Source organism: Schistocerca serialis, chromosome 5 (genome assembly GCF_023864345.2).
Source record: "Schistocerca serialis cubense isolate TAMUIC-IGC-003099 chromosome 5, iqSchSeri2.2, whole genome shotgun sequence".
NCBI lineage: Eukaryota > Metazoa > Arthropoda > Insecta > Orthoptera > Acrididae > Schistocerca > Schistocerca serialis.
This window is the reverse complement of record NC_064642.1, coordinates 745,567,649-745,584,176: the sequence shown is the minus strand read 5'-3', so window position 1 is coordinate 745,584,176 and position 16,528 is coordinate 745,567,649. Positions and strand designations below refer to the sequence as shown.

The following is a 16,528-nucleotide window of genomic DNA, read 5'->3' as shown; positions in this document are numbered from 1 at the left end:
CGCCAGCAAACTGACAATGGTGGCCATCAACCATCTGAAGCCTGTGTGGATGCTGGAAGGTCTCGCCGCATACGACAACAGAACATGAATGACCAGCATCACCCACAAAACGGCCAGCGACAGTGGATGAAGAAGTGCCCCACCTCCCATGTCAGTGTTCAGCAAACCACAATGCCTCCTGCAAAAAACATCATTCTTTCTTCTGCTCAGTATGGTTTCCAAGAAAATAAAACCACTACTGATGCCATATACGAATTTTTTGATGCTACTCTACATCTTGTTGACAAGAAATGTCCAGCTATAGGTGTCTGTCTTGACCTCACAAGGGTTTTTGACGTGGTAAATCACAAGTTGGATTCTTACAGGATAAGGGGAACTACCCATGGCTGGCTCAGCAGTTATGTGAAAGACCAAGCACAGTATGTTCATATAAATAACGTCAGTCAATCAGGAATCCTAAATGAGGTGCACTCATCTACACAAGTTATAAAAAATGGTGTGCTACAGGGCTCTATTCTAGGTCCCTTGTTATTTCTACATTATGTAAATGACCCCCCTTCCACCGTACCCACTAGCAAGGCATTTCTCTTTGCTGATTATACTAATATCCATATATCAAATACAGATGAATGTCTTCAGTCAGCAGTTAATAGAAATACAACCCAGCTAGACTCATGGCTTGCATCAAATAGACTAGTCCTAAATCCCAAAAAGACATTATGCCTAACCTTCCACACCATTCAGAACAGAATTCCACACAGCCCAACAGTAACACTAAGTGACAGCAATGAACAATTTGTCAATGAAACAAAATTCTTAGGGATTGAAATCACTGATTCATTCACATGGAAAAAGACACACTGACATGATTAGTTCCAGACTAAGCAAAATTTGTTTTATGCTCCACTAGGTGAGGGACAAGCTAAATGCCAGCACATTGGCATGCATGCGAAACCTGTTAGTCCAGGAAAGGTAGGATTCAGTTACGATTGTGGACGGGGCCATAATCAATTATTATTGGTTGCCTTTTACAGTTACACATAATTTACTTTAAACCAGTAATTCCAGACTCAACAATAAATAAAAATACCACACATTATTAATGAAGGAGTAAACAATGGTGTAAATAATAGGGTTTTCAGTGAGTTACAATTTAGCAAATCACTATTAAATACAGATACAGAAGATAATGTTTTACAAGCAAGCCACTGTGATCTGGGCAGACAGCCTTACATGCCAGGAATGGCAATACATTAAGAATTGTTTAAAACTCGCTGCAACTCACAAATTATGTGTATTGAAATATTAAGGCAAGTCACCACAAACACAGCAGAAGGCATCAGACCACCAGGAATGGCAGTAAATAAGGTTTTAAGGCTCACTGCTAAAATACAAATACCAAATTAGAATTTTAAGACAAATGACCACAATCACAGCTGAAGGCCTTACACGCCAGGAACGGTAATAATATAAAAAAATTTAGAAACCTGCTGCTAAACAGAAAATACACTAGCAAAGGTTAATTAAAAAAACAAGCAACTGATCACCAAATGGGTGAAATAAGATGATGGTAAACTTTATAACACAACCCTTAACATCCACTGAACACTACACTGCTAGATTTATTCCAGAAGGTAACCAGAACTATTAACTAGACATGTATAACCTTTAATGTAGGCATTACAAGGCATTGTAATAAATAATACAATAACAAAATATAAGGACCAGTACATAGGTTCCGTAAAGGGTACTGAGGCAGATTATACCCGCAAAAGACGTGGGCTGAAGGAGCGTTACACTGAACTACCAGCCATCAGACCTCCTTTTAGAACACAAATGTCTTACAAGAACCAAGGGGTCACAGACTGTGCTCCAGGAATTGACCTCTGAGAAGGTCCAGCAACAAACACTTTCGCGAGTGATGAGATAGGCAGCCAAGAGATGCATTCACTTCACAAGATGGTAATTTAGACTAGTGGCAGTCTAATGAATGACTAATGATAATTTTTCTGAAGCTACCTGATGTCCAATAAAACAAATGCAATGATGGAACGATAGGCCAAAGCTGGAACCGGCAGTCTGCACTATGACCCCAGAATACTGTGTTTAGAGTGCCAAGAATGAGAAAGGAATCACTACCACCAGAGTAGAAGAAACACTGACCAGCCTACAATCAAGAAAACTGTAAAACTACACGCCTTATTGGACAGCAGCGGCAAGGCGAGGAAACGTACACTGCCATTACATACACTAACCCCCAGGGCAGGTAAGTGGGGTGTTAGCAGCCACCAGGCAAGAATAATTACTGCAGTTTGAACTTAACAAATTGTAACAAGTTGAACGCAGTAAATAGTAATAAGAAGTCAAAGAAAGCTAATCAGATCCACCTTCCCAAAGAACTCCACTCGCTGTTCTTTGCTTCAGTGGCACTAAGAGCAGTAACTGAAACCCAAGTCACTGGAGAATCACGAGATATCACAATGGTGGAGTTTTCTCTACTTGGACGGAAATGTACTTGTCTTAAAGCTTGCTGGATCCAGTTTACGATGAGGTCGTACACCCTCATGACCACAGCCCTTCCATCCGGCTGTCCATGTGTGCCGCCAGTGGCCCCAGTGTGTTCTGGCACTGCATAGACCTGGCTCTTCCTGAGTACCCAACCGAACTGGCCCAATCACATGACCTGGAAAAACAATGACCTCGGCCCAAAGATAGGGCAACAGTTACTACATACCGATAACAGCCGCTGCTGCCACTAGCGGACAGGACATGCTTGCAAAACCATGTGGCACCAGTCAACACAAGACAAGACAAACAACCACAACCATGCCAACTAAACGACACCGTCTGGCCTCCAAGAGAGGGCAGAAACCTACAAGCAGCAACAACGCGAGCCGCAGCATGGCTCAGGATGTATTATGCTCTTTTCCATTCAGTACTATGCTATGGAATTGTTTTTTGTGTCACAGTACTGAATCAAGGAACTTATTTATACTACAAAAAAGCAGTTGTTTATTTAAAAGCAATCAGAATAATCCTGAACAAAAAGCAAAGAGAAATATGTAAAATACTGTTTAAAAAAATATATATTTTACCTTGTAAGTCTTTCCGCTCCCGGGATTGAAATGACTCCTTACCCTCTCCCTTAAAACCCACATCCTTTTGTCTTTCCCTCTCCTTCCCTCTTTCCTGATGAGGCAACAGTTTGTTGCGAAAGCTTGAATTTCATGTGTGTGTTTGTGTTTGTTTGTGTGTCTATCAACCTGCCAGCACTTTCGTTTGGTAAGTCACATCATCTGTGTTTTTAGATATACATTCACATATCATTTGATTAACTTGTCCCATTCATGTTGTACACTTCTGTACATCAAATGATTGGGTGGATCAATAAATATACAAATACAAATACAAACATCATGCCAAAGTCAATCTTTGGCCGCAGAAAACTGTTGCCAGTGTAGAGCTGTCACAAGATGCACCTGTTTTGCAATATAAACCAGTTAAACTGTGGACAAATACATTAAGGAGTAATTCACATGGCATAGTGTCACTGAGCACCGGTAAGGTGTTTTGAGTGAGGAGGAGGACCAGAAAACCAAACATTTCAGGGAAATTCAGTAGGAGGACTAAGTAGGACTGTCAAATTTTTGTGAGTGGTAGTGCTGTAAGTGGTTTTCTTGTGTGAATAGTTTTGGGAGTATGTTTTATGGGAATGCATAGGGAAAAATTTTGTTGCAACGACAAAATTCCAAGAGTTGTTCTAAAATAAGCGTTAAAAAACGAATGGATAGGCAGATCAGATACCAAGCATAAGAGTTTAATAGAGCCATACCATGTTTTGTTAAAACTTATATGTTAAGGGTAATACATAAAGAAAGAAAGAGTATTATTTTTATTTATAAGTGTGGGACGCAGAGTTAAAAGTTGTGTATGTGTAAGCATGGCTGGAGACCTAGCAGTGAAATATCTTTTGTAATATTAAAGTTAACGGGGAGGGCAAAGGACTCTTGAGAGATGTTGTGAGATTAAGAAGTATGGGCAAGAGACGACAAAGAAGATTCTGGAGTTTTTAAGATTGGGGTAGCAACTGTATAGCGTTTAAGAATAGCCATTCAATTAGTGTTTATTTGTCCTTAAAATTAACAATAGAAGTAGTTACAATGGAGAACAAGGCCTGAAGGGGCCAGGTCTTCTCCATGGAGGGGCACAGTGTGGTGTCACTACCAAGTCTTGAGTGAAATTAATATGAAGTCATAAGAAAGGCGTCATGAAATACTCCAATGGCAGCCACAGGCTGACAGCCATGTTGTGACGACACATGGGTCAGTATAACATGCATGTAGAAGGGTTGCGGGATGAGCTAGCTGCAGTCAGTTGAAAACTACACTGCACAGCAGTAATAGTACTGAAGCTGCCAAACAGTTAATTATTATGAATATATGACCATGTACTTAATGGATGAAAGGCCATCGGTTTTTCTGCTGTGGTTTTGGGGGTATTTCAACACAGTGCAGCTGTTCTGAGACAGAATAGTTAATGATTGAAAATTTTTTTGTTATTAAAGACAACAAATGTTGCAATATACTAGCTGATATGTATTTCCTATTAACACACAAATTCTGAGGCAGTTGCTACCTTCACCTTACATGTTTAATTACATTTATATCTTTTATTTGTTGCTGATTTTAAGTACTTCATCACACGCAGTGATGATGGTTAACATTCACAACAATCCTCACTGCAATCCATGGTTGTTGCTGGCTGACACGGTTGACACGAAACACATAATTCGGTACTTGTCAATTTCGGTTTTATATCAGTCATGATTCTGTATTGATGAGGGTCAACCCACGATGATAAGGGGAAGCTCTCATTTGTCACACTCCAGTGAATATACAATTTAATCCTCACTCGGCACATCCGCCATTGACACTGTACCCAACTCGACTGCCATTTTTTCTTTTCTGTGAGTCTTCCCAGTACTGCTTTCACTCGACACTAATCTCCCTGCCTCCTACAGTGCTCAATAATCAACTCCTGTCTGCTATTGACCTGGGTGTCGGATTTTAATATCTATGTTTGTGGGATCATGGATCCCTTACAATGGGTCAATGTCACCACACTGGGGGAAGACTTTTGTTACAGGCTACATGACTGGGTGCCAGGATTTGGTGTAACAAATGCATGCCAGAGCCATAAAAATAAATCTGTATTTAGGAATAGAGAATTTGGGAGTCTGACAGTACCACCACAGTACCAGGGCCACACTGGATGATGAGAAGACTGTGTGTCACCAGTAGCAGCAAACACCCAGTTCCTCGTTGGACTCTGTGCCTCACGCCACTGACCTACCATCCGAGCTGCCCACCGTATGACTCCCACCAGAAGGTGGCAAGTTGCGTCCTGCACATAGCAGTCTCTGTGCGCTGCTGCAGTAAATGTGACCAGGGCCGAGTCATGAAGAAACCCCCCCAGAGTAATACCATCACAGCACTACGAGTAGTGCCACTGGCATTGCGGCTGTGGACTACCAAGGCTGCCGGGCAACCTCTGGCATGTTGTCAGCATCACAGGGTGCCTACACGAGCATCACCTTGCTAGACAGAAGTCTACCCCAGCCCAGTCAGTGGAGTGAGATGTGTTTAACTCGCTGTGAAAATGATGTGATGTGTTAATTTAAGTTGAAAAAATGCCGAATGCAACCACACTTATCAACGGTATAAATGCTTTTCTATTAAATAATTTTGTAGGATATTCCTGAGGGCCTGTATTTTAGTTTTGTCTTTGATCACTTGTGGAAGTTTGTTGTATCATTTATTTCCATTACATAGTACACTAATTTTGGTTTCTGTTTTATTTTTTGTGTTGAGCTGTAAGTAATTGCTGCATCTGGTCTCATGTTCATGTAGAGACCTGCTGTTTGGGTACAGGTCTTTATGTAGATTACTGTTCACAAAATGTTTTTACACAGAACAGACAAGCTCCCCACAACAAATTTAAACATCTTGATGCAGAGAGTTCTCTTGCTACTTTTTTTATACTTTATATACCCCTCTTCAACCACATTCAGGAGGATGATGGTTCAATCTCGTGTCTGGCCATCTTGATTTAGGTTTTCCGTGATTTCCCTAAATCGCTCCAGGCAAATACAGGGATGGTTCCTTTGAAGGCGCACAGCTGACTTCCTTCCCTAATCTGATGAGACCGATGACCTCGTTGTTTGGTCTCCTCCACAACCCAACCCAACCCAACCCTCTTTGACAGAACTAAAAGATTGTTTACATACTCTGTTCATTTTTCCCGAAGAAAGTTATAGCATAACTAATTATTTAATGAACAGATTAAATACAGGGTTAGCACAAAGTCTTGCCATGATTATAACAATTTATTACAGAATAACCGCTTGACATAATAATTTACATTTGATTCTGATACATATGTTAGTGTTACTAGTTGGCTTTTTTTTTTTTTTTTTTTTTTTTTTTTTTTTTTTTTTTTTTTTTCCGAGGCAGTATTTCAGTTCCCCCCTGGTGTTTTGTAACATGGGTTCTGTCACAGTACCCACAGCAGCTTGTGTCCTAGCCTTCAGTTCATTGACGTCATCAACTGATGTGATGAAGCCACAGTCCTTGATATAGTCCCAGTCCACCGATCCAGAAATGTTTCATCCAGGAAATCATGCCGCACTATCAAAGCCCAGTGGGGGGAGCGGGAGGGGGAGGGGTGCTCCGGAAAATTATCCATGGTTGATGTTCTTCTAACTGTGGGGCAATGAACTGTTGCAAAACATATAAGTAAATGTTAGCAGTAATGGATTTTTCCACACAGACAAACGGTCCAAAAACCTTGTTATGCATGAGACTGCACCAAACATTCACTTTCTCACTGTCCCGCTGTAACTGTATTGTAGCATGTGGAGATTCTGAACCCATATATGGACATTATGCCTATTTACCATTCCAATAACATGGGTGGTGGATTCATTGGTAAAGCATGTGCGATGTAAGTAATCATTAGTGCCATCAATCATGTTGAGAATCTCAGTTGCAAGTTCAGCACGTGTGAGCAAATCATTGGGTTGCAAGGCCTGCACAATTGGCACTTTGTAAGCATGCAACCTAAGCCTTTCATGAAGAATCTTCACTACACTTGCTTGTGGTATTTGAAGTTCACGTGATGCTTGATGAGTTGATTTAGATGGACTGCACTGAAATGATTGCCAAACAAGACCAACAGTTGCACCACTCACATGAGGCCTGGCACTTCAAGGATGATCTTCAATGCTGCCTATTTTGTAAAACTTTGCATTACCATCACTTTATTGATTTAATGTCAGGAGGGCTGCGTTCATAAAAAGCCCAAAATTTACACTGAACACTGATGGGCGATTTTGTTTCGTGAAACCGAAGCACACATTGTGCTTTCTCCTGCTTCAACGCCATTTTGCCAGCAACTAACGTGACCTAACAGATCAAGTCAGTGTTGTGGAGCACTAGCGCCATCTATTGGTCACAACAACTAGTAACACTAACCTATGTAGTGGCATAAAATGTAACTAATTATGTGGTGGTGGTGGTTAGTGTTTAACGTCCCGTCGACAACGAGGTCATTAGAGACGGAACGCAAGCTCGGGTTAGGGAAGGATTGGGAAGGAAATCGGCCGTGCCCTTTCAAAGGAACCATCCCGGCATTTGCCTGAAACGATTTAGGGAAATCACGGAAAACCTAAATCAGGATGGCCGGAGACGGGATTGAACCGTCGTCCTCCCGAATGCGAGTCCAGTGTGCTAACCACTGCGCCACCTCGCTCGGTAAACTAATTATGTCAAACGGTTATTCTGTTATAAATTTTTATAATCAAGGCAAGATGTTGTGCTCACCCTGTATGTTATTCTAGTGCCTGAGCTACTAAACACTGTATTTATTATTCTAAGTGCATAGCATGCTGAACCTATTCACTCCCTGAAGGCAATTATGTGATCGTACATTTTAGTTTTGTGTCAACATGCACCTCTAGAAGTTTTGTTCTCAGTACACATGCGATTGACTTATCTTTCAGTTTTATATAATTACTGAAGGGTTTTTTGCCTTTTTTGTTTTTGTACACTTTGCTACTCATCACTGATTAAAATGTTACTGTCATCAGTTGGTAGTCCTTTCTTACCACACTGACAAAATTTTTGGTATATATCAAGAACAGTATTGCACCAAGCTCACTTTCTTGGGGGCTCCAATATTGTTGTGCTGTATTCTGGGTTTAAAAGGTGTTTATGGTACAACTGAAGTTAGTCTGAGAGATCTTCATGTACTATGCTCAATTTTTCAGATATGTATGAAACCACTTACTTGCTACCCTCCTTATACCTAGTACATCAAATTTATTTAGCAGAATTTTGTAGCCAACTGTATTGAAGGCTTTGGTAAGGCCAAGGAAGATTCCTGTTATGCGACCTCCTTTGTCTAGTACTTTCAGAACAATATTTGTAAACTGAGTTATGGCTGATCCTGTGCTTTTACCTGATCTGCAACAGACTGTTCTTTACATAGAAGACCATATTTTGTTAAGTACCCTATGAGTCTGTTTCTCTTTATGGTTTCTACTACTTTTAAGAATGATGACAGTAAAGAGGTGGGCCTATGAATTCATTATTGTTTAATCACAGAATAATGGTTATTACCTAGCTAAGTGAATTGATGACCAGGACAGATGGCAGAACCATCATGTTTATACCTGAAACATGGAGGGGAGGCCGTGAGGGCATGCACTCCAGTAGTCTTAGAAATGGAGTACTGTCATCCACTACACATCTGTGTTATGTCAGTAGTCTTAGAAATGGAGTACTGTCTTACACTGCACATCTGTGTTATGTCAGTGTGCTGCCTGGCAAGACCTGCTCAATATTGTAACACTGAAAAGGGTGTAGTGAGAAATGTGTGGTGTTCTATGGCAGCATAGAGCAAATACAAGCAAATTAGGCATTGTAAATGTCTCATAATCCACCTGAAGATGATAGAATGATCATAACAATGCATAGCGATGTTAGAAATATAAGTGACTGAAGCAGTGCACCATTAATTTTTTGTATATTACCTAATAAGTTGTAGCATTTAGCAGGGAGTCGTTTTTGGATGATATATTTGAAAGTAATTTGCTCAGCTTGATACACAAAATGAACAATGTAAAGTCACATCTACAACTGCTACATGAATTGCTTCCATTTTGCAACCCACACACCACTTAACACTTCCAAACATGTCCTTGCAGAAACTCTAGACGTTCTTAATATGCAACAATAAAGGAGCAACAGAACAAAACTCATCCACAACAACAGCCAAGATAATGCACCTTGTCAACAATATATGTGGGACAACTCTACTGGCTTAGACAGAAAATAGCTGATTCGAAATAAAACCTCTGCTCTTCCTTTTGCACTCTCAGCTGTTGTTTTAATCTGAGACTACAAAGTATTTATTTAGCTTTACACAGACCACTGTCCACATGTTTGGTTATCAAATTGACACAGTCCTTTTATTGCACAGTTCTGTATAATAAACAGTTTTTTGACCATAGCTGCATTGCCCCAAAATATTATGCCACAGTAAAGTATTTAGTGAAAATGTGTAAAGTATACTAGCAACCTCATCTGCTGATAAACACATTGGGAGAGATTTCTAAGTGCAAAGAGGCAGAACTTAGCTTTTTAGCTGCCTTTTCCACATGTTGATCCACCCTTGGTTTATTATCCATTTGCATAACTATGAAATTCACACATGAAGTCTTGTACAGTGTGTGCCCATTCATGTCTGCTTCTGTCACCTGCAAATCATGTTACTGAAGTGCATAATATGAGTCTTTGTAAGATTAAGTGTTAAACTGTGTGCTGTGAACCAGCTGTAACCCTCTGTTTTCTGTTGATAAGATAGTACTCCATTTATGCAATAGGAATGCTTCTAAGGCTATGCCTTTTCTGATTGCCTTGTAGAATTTTGTCATACACAGAGTGGAAGGACTTGGGAAGCTCAGAGCAAATGTCAACAGACTGTACAAGAAGTGATTTCATGAAATCAAATATTGCGTTTATGGAAGCAAATCTGTGCTACTGTTAAAAGTCTATTCTTAGAAATTTGGTTATATGCAGAGGAATCCAGAAAAATGTAGACACTCTTTGACAGTTAATATATTTGAAAGAAAATGACATATCGTTGGAATTTTGTGTGGTAGCATAGTCCATTGTTTCCTCAACAGATCTCAGTGCGTATTGTCCATCTGATGACAGTGTAGCAACAAACAAAGTAAAGTTGTTGTTTGAGCAATGCAAGACCATATTGAAGTGGTACTGGAAGTATGAAAACATTATGGAAGTACAACAGCAATAGTGTAATGTGTATGGAACTCAGCCACCAACAAGTGTGACAATTTATCATATTGGGGTAAATCTGAAACCAATGGTACTGTTCAGGATGTGCATAAGGAAAGGTCTGGCTGACCAAAAACATTAAGAAGTCTAGCTTCCAGTGCTGCTGTGTTGCAACAGTTTACTAGATCACCTCAAAAATCTGTGAAGCAGGGCGCACCTGAAAGCAGCGTAAGCCAGTCAAGTACGTGATGAATTCTGAAGGCTGCAAAGTGGTAAGTGTACATGCTGAGATCTCTTCACACTATGAATGGCAATGATCTGGATCAAAGGCTGGAGTACTGCAAGTCATTTGAAGACATGTTTTGTAAGGGTGAATGGTTTGCAGGGATGGTTATCTGGTCTGACAAGGTGTAATTCGAACTGAATGGTACTGTAAACTGCCACATTTGATGTAGTCAGCTCCTGAAAATCCTCACATTCACTTGGACAAGCATGTTAATTAGTAATGTGGTCTGCTACTGTGCAGTTTGATTAGCCCATTCTTCTTTGAAGGTACTGCAACTTGTGAGATGTATCGCCAGATACTGCAAACATTGATTTTACCTGCCATCCAAGAGGTGTTTGGAAATGAAAGACTTTACCTGCAACAAGATAGTGCTCCACCTCACTGCCACAGAGATGTGAGAGTGTACTTGGATGAAAATCTACCTGGATGATGGATAGCTCCAAGAGGAGCTGTTGGGTACCCATCACTGTCTCCATACCTTACATCTCTTGACTTCTACCTATGGGGAACCTTGAAAAATGAAGTTTATCAACAGAAGTCAGCTACACTGAACGAGCTATGAGAAACCATCAAGGCAACCTGTGTAGCTATTACACCGACAACAATGACAGCCATAGTTCGGTCAACACGTCAGTGGCATCAACATTGTTTAGCTGCTAATAGAGCCACCTCGAATGCATAAAATAACCTTTCCCCTGTGCAAGAATTGTAATGGTATGTCATTTTGTTCCAATGATACTGACTATTATGTGTGACTACATTTTTCTGGAACTCAGCGCATAATGTTGTAAACTAGCTTCAAAAACCATACATATATCTCCTGTCTTAATGAACATTTTAAGTTAATATTGCTGAACTCCAATACTTTTGAAAGGAGAGATGGGATAACATCAAAATGTAATGTGTCTCTACTAATGTACACATAAAACTGTGCCAGAATAACATAAACTAATTTATGTTTGTGTATGAAGATCATCATGGTGGAACTTACGTGTGTTCCAAAAATATCAGTATCAAGGAAAAGGTGTAGTGGATGAGTGGCAGTCAAGAAGCAGGCAGAGGAAGCAGCATGCTATACGTGTAGTGGATGAGTGGCAGTCAAGAAGCAGGCAGAGGAAACAGCATGCTATACGAGCACATTAGTCAAATAACTCAATTTTAATATGCCATTCCTACAGAAGGAACTACAGAAGCTAAGCAAATTGATTATCATTAACGACTCACATTGAAGAATGTACTATACTAAGAGAAGCAACTACGCATCTGATGATAGCTGTAAATTTGTACACACTTACATGGTAAATAATGGATGTTGCCTGATAGGGTGCACATACTAATTGCACAGGTGGCAAATGAACTTAGAATCACTTTGATGGATTGACTGATTCTTTCACATAGCGTAGTCGGTGACGGCCACACTTTCTGATTAGAAAGCAATGAAAAGTGGAAAATTGAAACAATTAGGCTCACAGACAGGCTAGATGCCACACCCACTATGGACTGTCCTAGTGCTGGTGATGGTGAAGTCACTAAGGCAATGGTAAGACAACTGACTCATTTTTGGGAAGACTCTGGTGTGATTCTCCTTATGGCTGTCCAGATTTAGGTTTTCTGTGATTTTTGAAGGCAGTGAACCCTGGCCCAACTGAAGCTTGTACTCTCTCTTTTTCCTAGAGTAGAAAGTGGCACCAAGCAAAATACAAGATGACTTGGATTGCAGGAACCAGAATGTCACTATAGTGGAGTTCTTAGGCTGTTAATGTCATCTGGAACCATTGCATTGCATACCAAACAGACAAACACTGATTGATGATTTTGATCCAGAAGTGGTTATATGACGAGATGAGATCTTTACATTTAGTCTGTTCGATAACAAGATAATTTTTTCACTTACAGATGAATGATTATTCCAAAAATTAAAACTTATATTGACTTTTATAAAATTGATTCAAGGGGCTGTCACACACAATGTTTACTGCACATTACTGAGTGCCATGCAATAATACTGACCATCTCAGATCGGTACTGGTGGGTTTGCACAGTATACTGAAGAAGATTGCAGACCTTTGAAATTTTGATGTTCGCTCAGTATATTCTGCAATACAATGTACCATGTTAGGTTGGTATCGCACAATTCATGGCAGTTACTGTTGAGACAGAGAGAAGCTTGGTTCACTGTCAAAAAATTTGTCCAAAGAACTGAAAAAGTAAATGAAAAAGGAAGTGGGCCAGAAGGTGTGCATGAACACACTGTTCGTTACACTTTGAGAAATAACATTCCTCATTGATCAGGAGACACCAAATACCTCCTTCTCTACAATAGCAGAGGAAACATGATTGTACTGTCAAGACAGTGTGCATGTTGCTTGTAGCACTCCCAGAACTGACGAGTGGTTGGCTGTCTAGTAGTGTATGTGTTTATTCCTCTTGCACTAGTTGCCACAGCACAGAGTTAACATCATGTAAGCTTTCAATCAGCATAATTGTTTTATTTGGTTTGCAATAGTACATTAGTGAAATACATAGAAAACAGCATATGTACATGATAAATTTCACAGTTCACTTGTTTAATTTGTGATTAGTTTTCATTGTGGTTTGCTAATCTATTCTGCTGTGAGTAATCCTGTGGTCCTTTGAAATGTTCACTGGAAAGTTTTCAGACTTATTTTGTCCATCCTACTCAATTTCTGATTGTATTTTCAAGGCAAGAAACTCGATTGCAATATGGGTGAGATCCATATTGTCGAGTGAGACATGTCCTCTATGAAGGCAGAGTTCTAACTGTTACTTCCCAGATGTAAATATTGCACTAGGCAGTTGGACCATCCTTAGGTGAAACATATTGACACAGGGACCACTTTAGACAATGTGAAATGTTGGGCTTTCGTACATTTGTTGAAAACTCCACTAACAATGTTACACTGGGAATTCTCTGGGAAAAAAGATGTATTTGGAAAAGAAAAGTGTTTGCTCATAGTAGATAATACATGTCTATTGAAAAACTAAATGTATTCAGTGTTTTTTTTATAACCAGTACATTTTGACAAAGTAATCACAAAAATGAGTCACTTGTGGTTCTTTGTCATGGCTCAGAAATGATCTGAATTGTGTGTCACAGGACGCTAAAGTGCTTAATGAAAACACAGCATGTGCAATGCAAAGATCATTTATTTCTGTGTGTTATGGGCACTGTTATGTTTCCTATATATTATTGAAATTTCTTACAGTGACACACACTGTAACTACTATTAGTATCTGAACAATCTGTAATTGTTTCTGAATGCCCCACTATAAAATCTAATGGCAGTTATAAACTGCATCAACAAAGCTCTTCAAGTGGCCTACAGAAAATAGAAACTAAGCTGAAAGTTATTCAACAGCAAGAAATCCTCACAGTTCAGCAGCTCACCAGTCCAGTTAGGAGTGAATCCTTTCTAAATGACCTCCATGACCGAGGTCACCAACACAAACTCGTGTGACGATGCTCGAACCAGTGGTAAGCCGGGGTTCAAATCCTGATGATGGAAAACATTTTCACTGCTAGTGTTTGGCCACAGGGGGAGGAAAGGTGGTGTTGTAAAGTTCCTGATCACCAGACTTTGCTCCAATGTCTTGGTTTAAATACAAAAGCTCTCCACCGCATGTCACGAAGTGAGGGCATGTGACACTGCTGACAGTGATCTGTCCACCAGATGTGGACATTGAGCTTGTCTGTCCCCTCGGTGATATTTGCAAGGAGTGGGCTAAGTGCCAGCACCAGGTTTCACCCTCTCACTGCTCTCATCATCTTCATAATCATACAACAGAAGGGAAAAAAGAAAAAAAATCACACACACAGTACTGTAAATACCCTAATGGAGCATCCTGCAAATAAACAAACAAACAAATAATATAGCTATCCCTTTCTGTTACTCAGTTTCAGGTCTGTTTCTGGAAGGTATATGTACCATTCTATGTTTTACAAAAGTGCAAAAAACTTTCTTCTGTATATTCCATTCCATTCCATAATGGCAGGTGCAGCAACAGTAGTTAAATGATTCAAATGCGTGTACAAACTCCATTGCAATTATATATTCTTTTTATTAATTCCAGTTACACATTTCATGTGGTTAGTAAATCATCAGACTGGAACAATAAGTAAATAATTACAGCTCAGATGCATGAATCTAGTGAGCAGCACCATCTAATATTTCTAAAAGGAGAGTAAATGTGGAAAACTTTAGAACTTACTTGGTTAAAATGTTGAAGGCATTAGGTATGGGGCCCAGCTGTCATGTAAAAGGATAGTAGAAAATACCCTTGTAAACTGAAAGTTAATGTAAGAGAACCCTATGAAAATGTAAAAAAAGATAAACAGCAAAAACACTGTGAATAGCAAAGTAGGGAAGGAGAGTGGTGGGAAAGGACAAATAAAATATAAAAGTAATAAAAAGAGAGGGTACCATGTAATTAAGACTCACCATAGTAACAGAGAGTTCTGGTGCAGTGGTATATATACATTTACAACCGTTAAACTGAATGAGGTGGAACTGTAGTGCCCTTGCTGACTGTAAACAGAAAATAGTTATCACAACATTATGCTCTATCCTACATGAACCTCATGTCACACTATTTTCTCTTTTATCCCCCTTTGTTTCCTATTCTTTCACGTAAATATATAAGGTTTCCCAAATATTCAACCTCTTCTCCTTTTCCCTCCCCCCACCCCCCTCCCCATTCGCTCATATATCATTTACATTTTTGTTGCTCCAGTGTCACCCTGTGGTTGTTCTTCAACTTGAGAAGTTCCCTGTCCTTAGCCTGGGTGTACCACTTCCATGTTTACAGTTGGTGAGGACACTGCAGTTGCACCCCATTCAATTTGGTGGTTGAAAACATGTACCTACCACGGTACCAGCTCTTCCTTCTGTTATGTTGAGTCTTAATTACATGACACTTCTCTTTTTATTACTTTCATACTTTATTCATCCCTCCCCCCCTCCCCACCTTCCTAATTTCCTAATTTGATATTATCAGTGTTTTTGGTGTTTATCTTTTTTACCTCTTTTCAAGTTTCCCCTGTGTTAACTTTTAGTTAATCTCAAGGATGTTATCCACAGCCCTTTTATATGATGACTGGGCCCATACCTAACACTTTCAGCATTTTAATCAAGTAAGGTTTAAATTTTTTCAAATTTATTCTTCTTTTTGCATATTAGATGGTGCTGCTTGCTAGGTTTATATGTTTGAGCTGTAATTATTTCCTTATTGTTCAGTGTGGTGATGTGCTAAGCATGTGAAATGTGTAAATGGAATTAATAAAACAGTTACATAATTGGAACAAAGAATGTTCACTCATTTGAAACTTTTCTTCAGATGCATCAAAAAGAAAATGGTTCTTGTTTCTAGTTTTGCCCATGTCTATAACTGTAATGACATACAAGAAGATTGAAACAGGAATAGCTTTCAGCACCTTGACCTTATCATAAATTCCTGTGTGAAATATTTTGCCAAGAATGATCACATTATCCCTTATTTATTTAAGGCCCATTTTATCACATTCATGATACAGGACTTGTCAAAATACAAGACAGTAAAAAACTTTAGGTATAAGTATGTACAAAATATAGGCAAATATAAGTCATAATTTAACATCTAGACTGGTAGCTGTCTTATTAACACATCTTGGTTCATCATAATAACATATAAGAAAACAGAAATTTGTGTACACACATATAGACACAAAAGACATACAGCTGAAAACTTATTGACACATCTTAACTGGCTGTACTAAAGAAAGCAATATTCTAGTTAAATATGTATAAAAAAATAGAATTTCACATGCACATAAAAGGTCACAAAATACACATAACTACACACATTCGTAGGAGTGTATTTGTAAAAG

The 16,528-nt window shown here is 39.3% G+C and overlaps 1 protein-coding gene across 1 annotated transcript in view; it reads left to right on the top strand.

Annotated features, from left to right (window-relative positions):
• LOC126482204 (uncharacterized) overlaps window positions 1-16,528 on the top strand; it is a 44,563-nt gene that overhangs the window by 25,217 nt on the left and 2,818 nt on the right. The gene's annotated exons all lie outside the window — the stretch shown is intronic.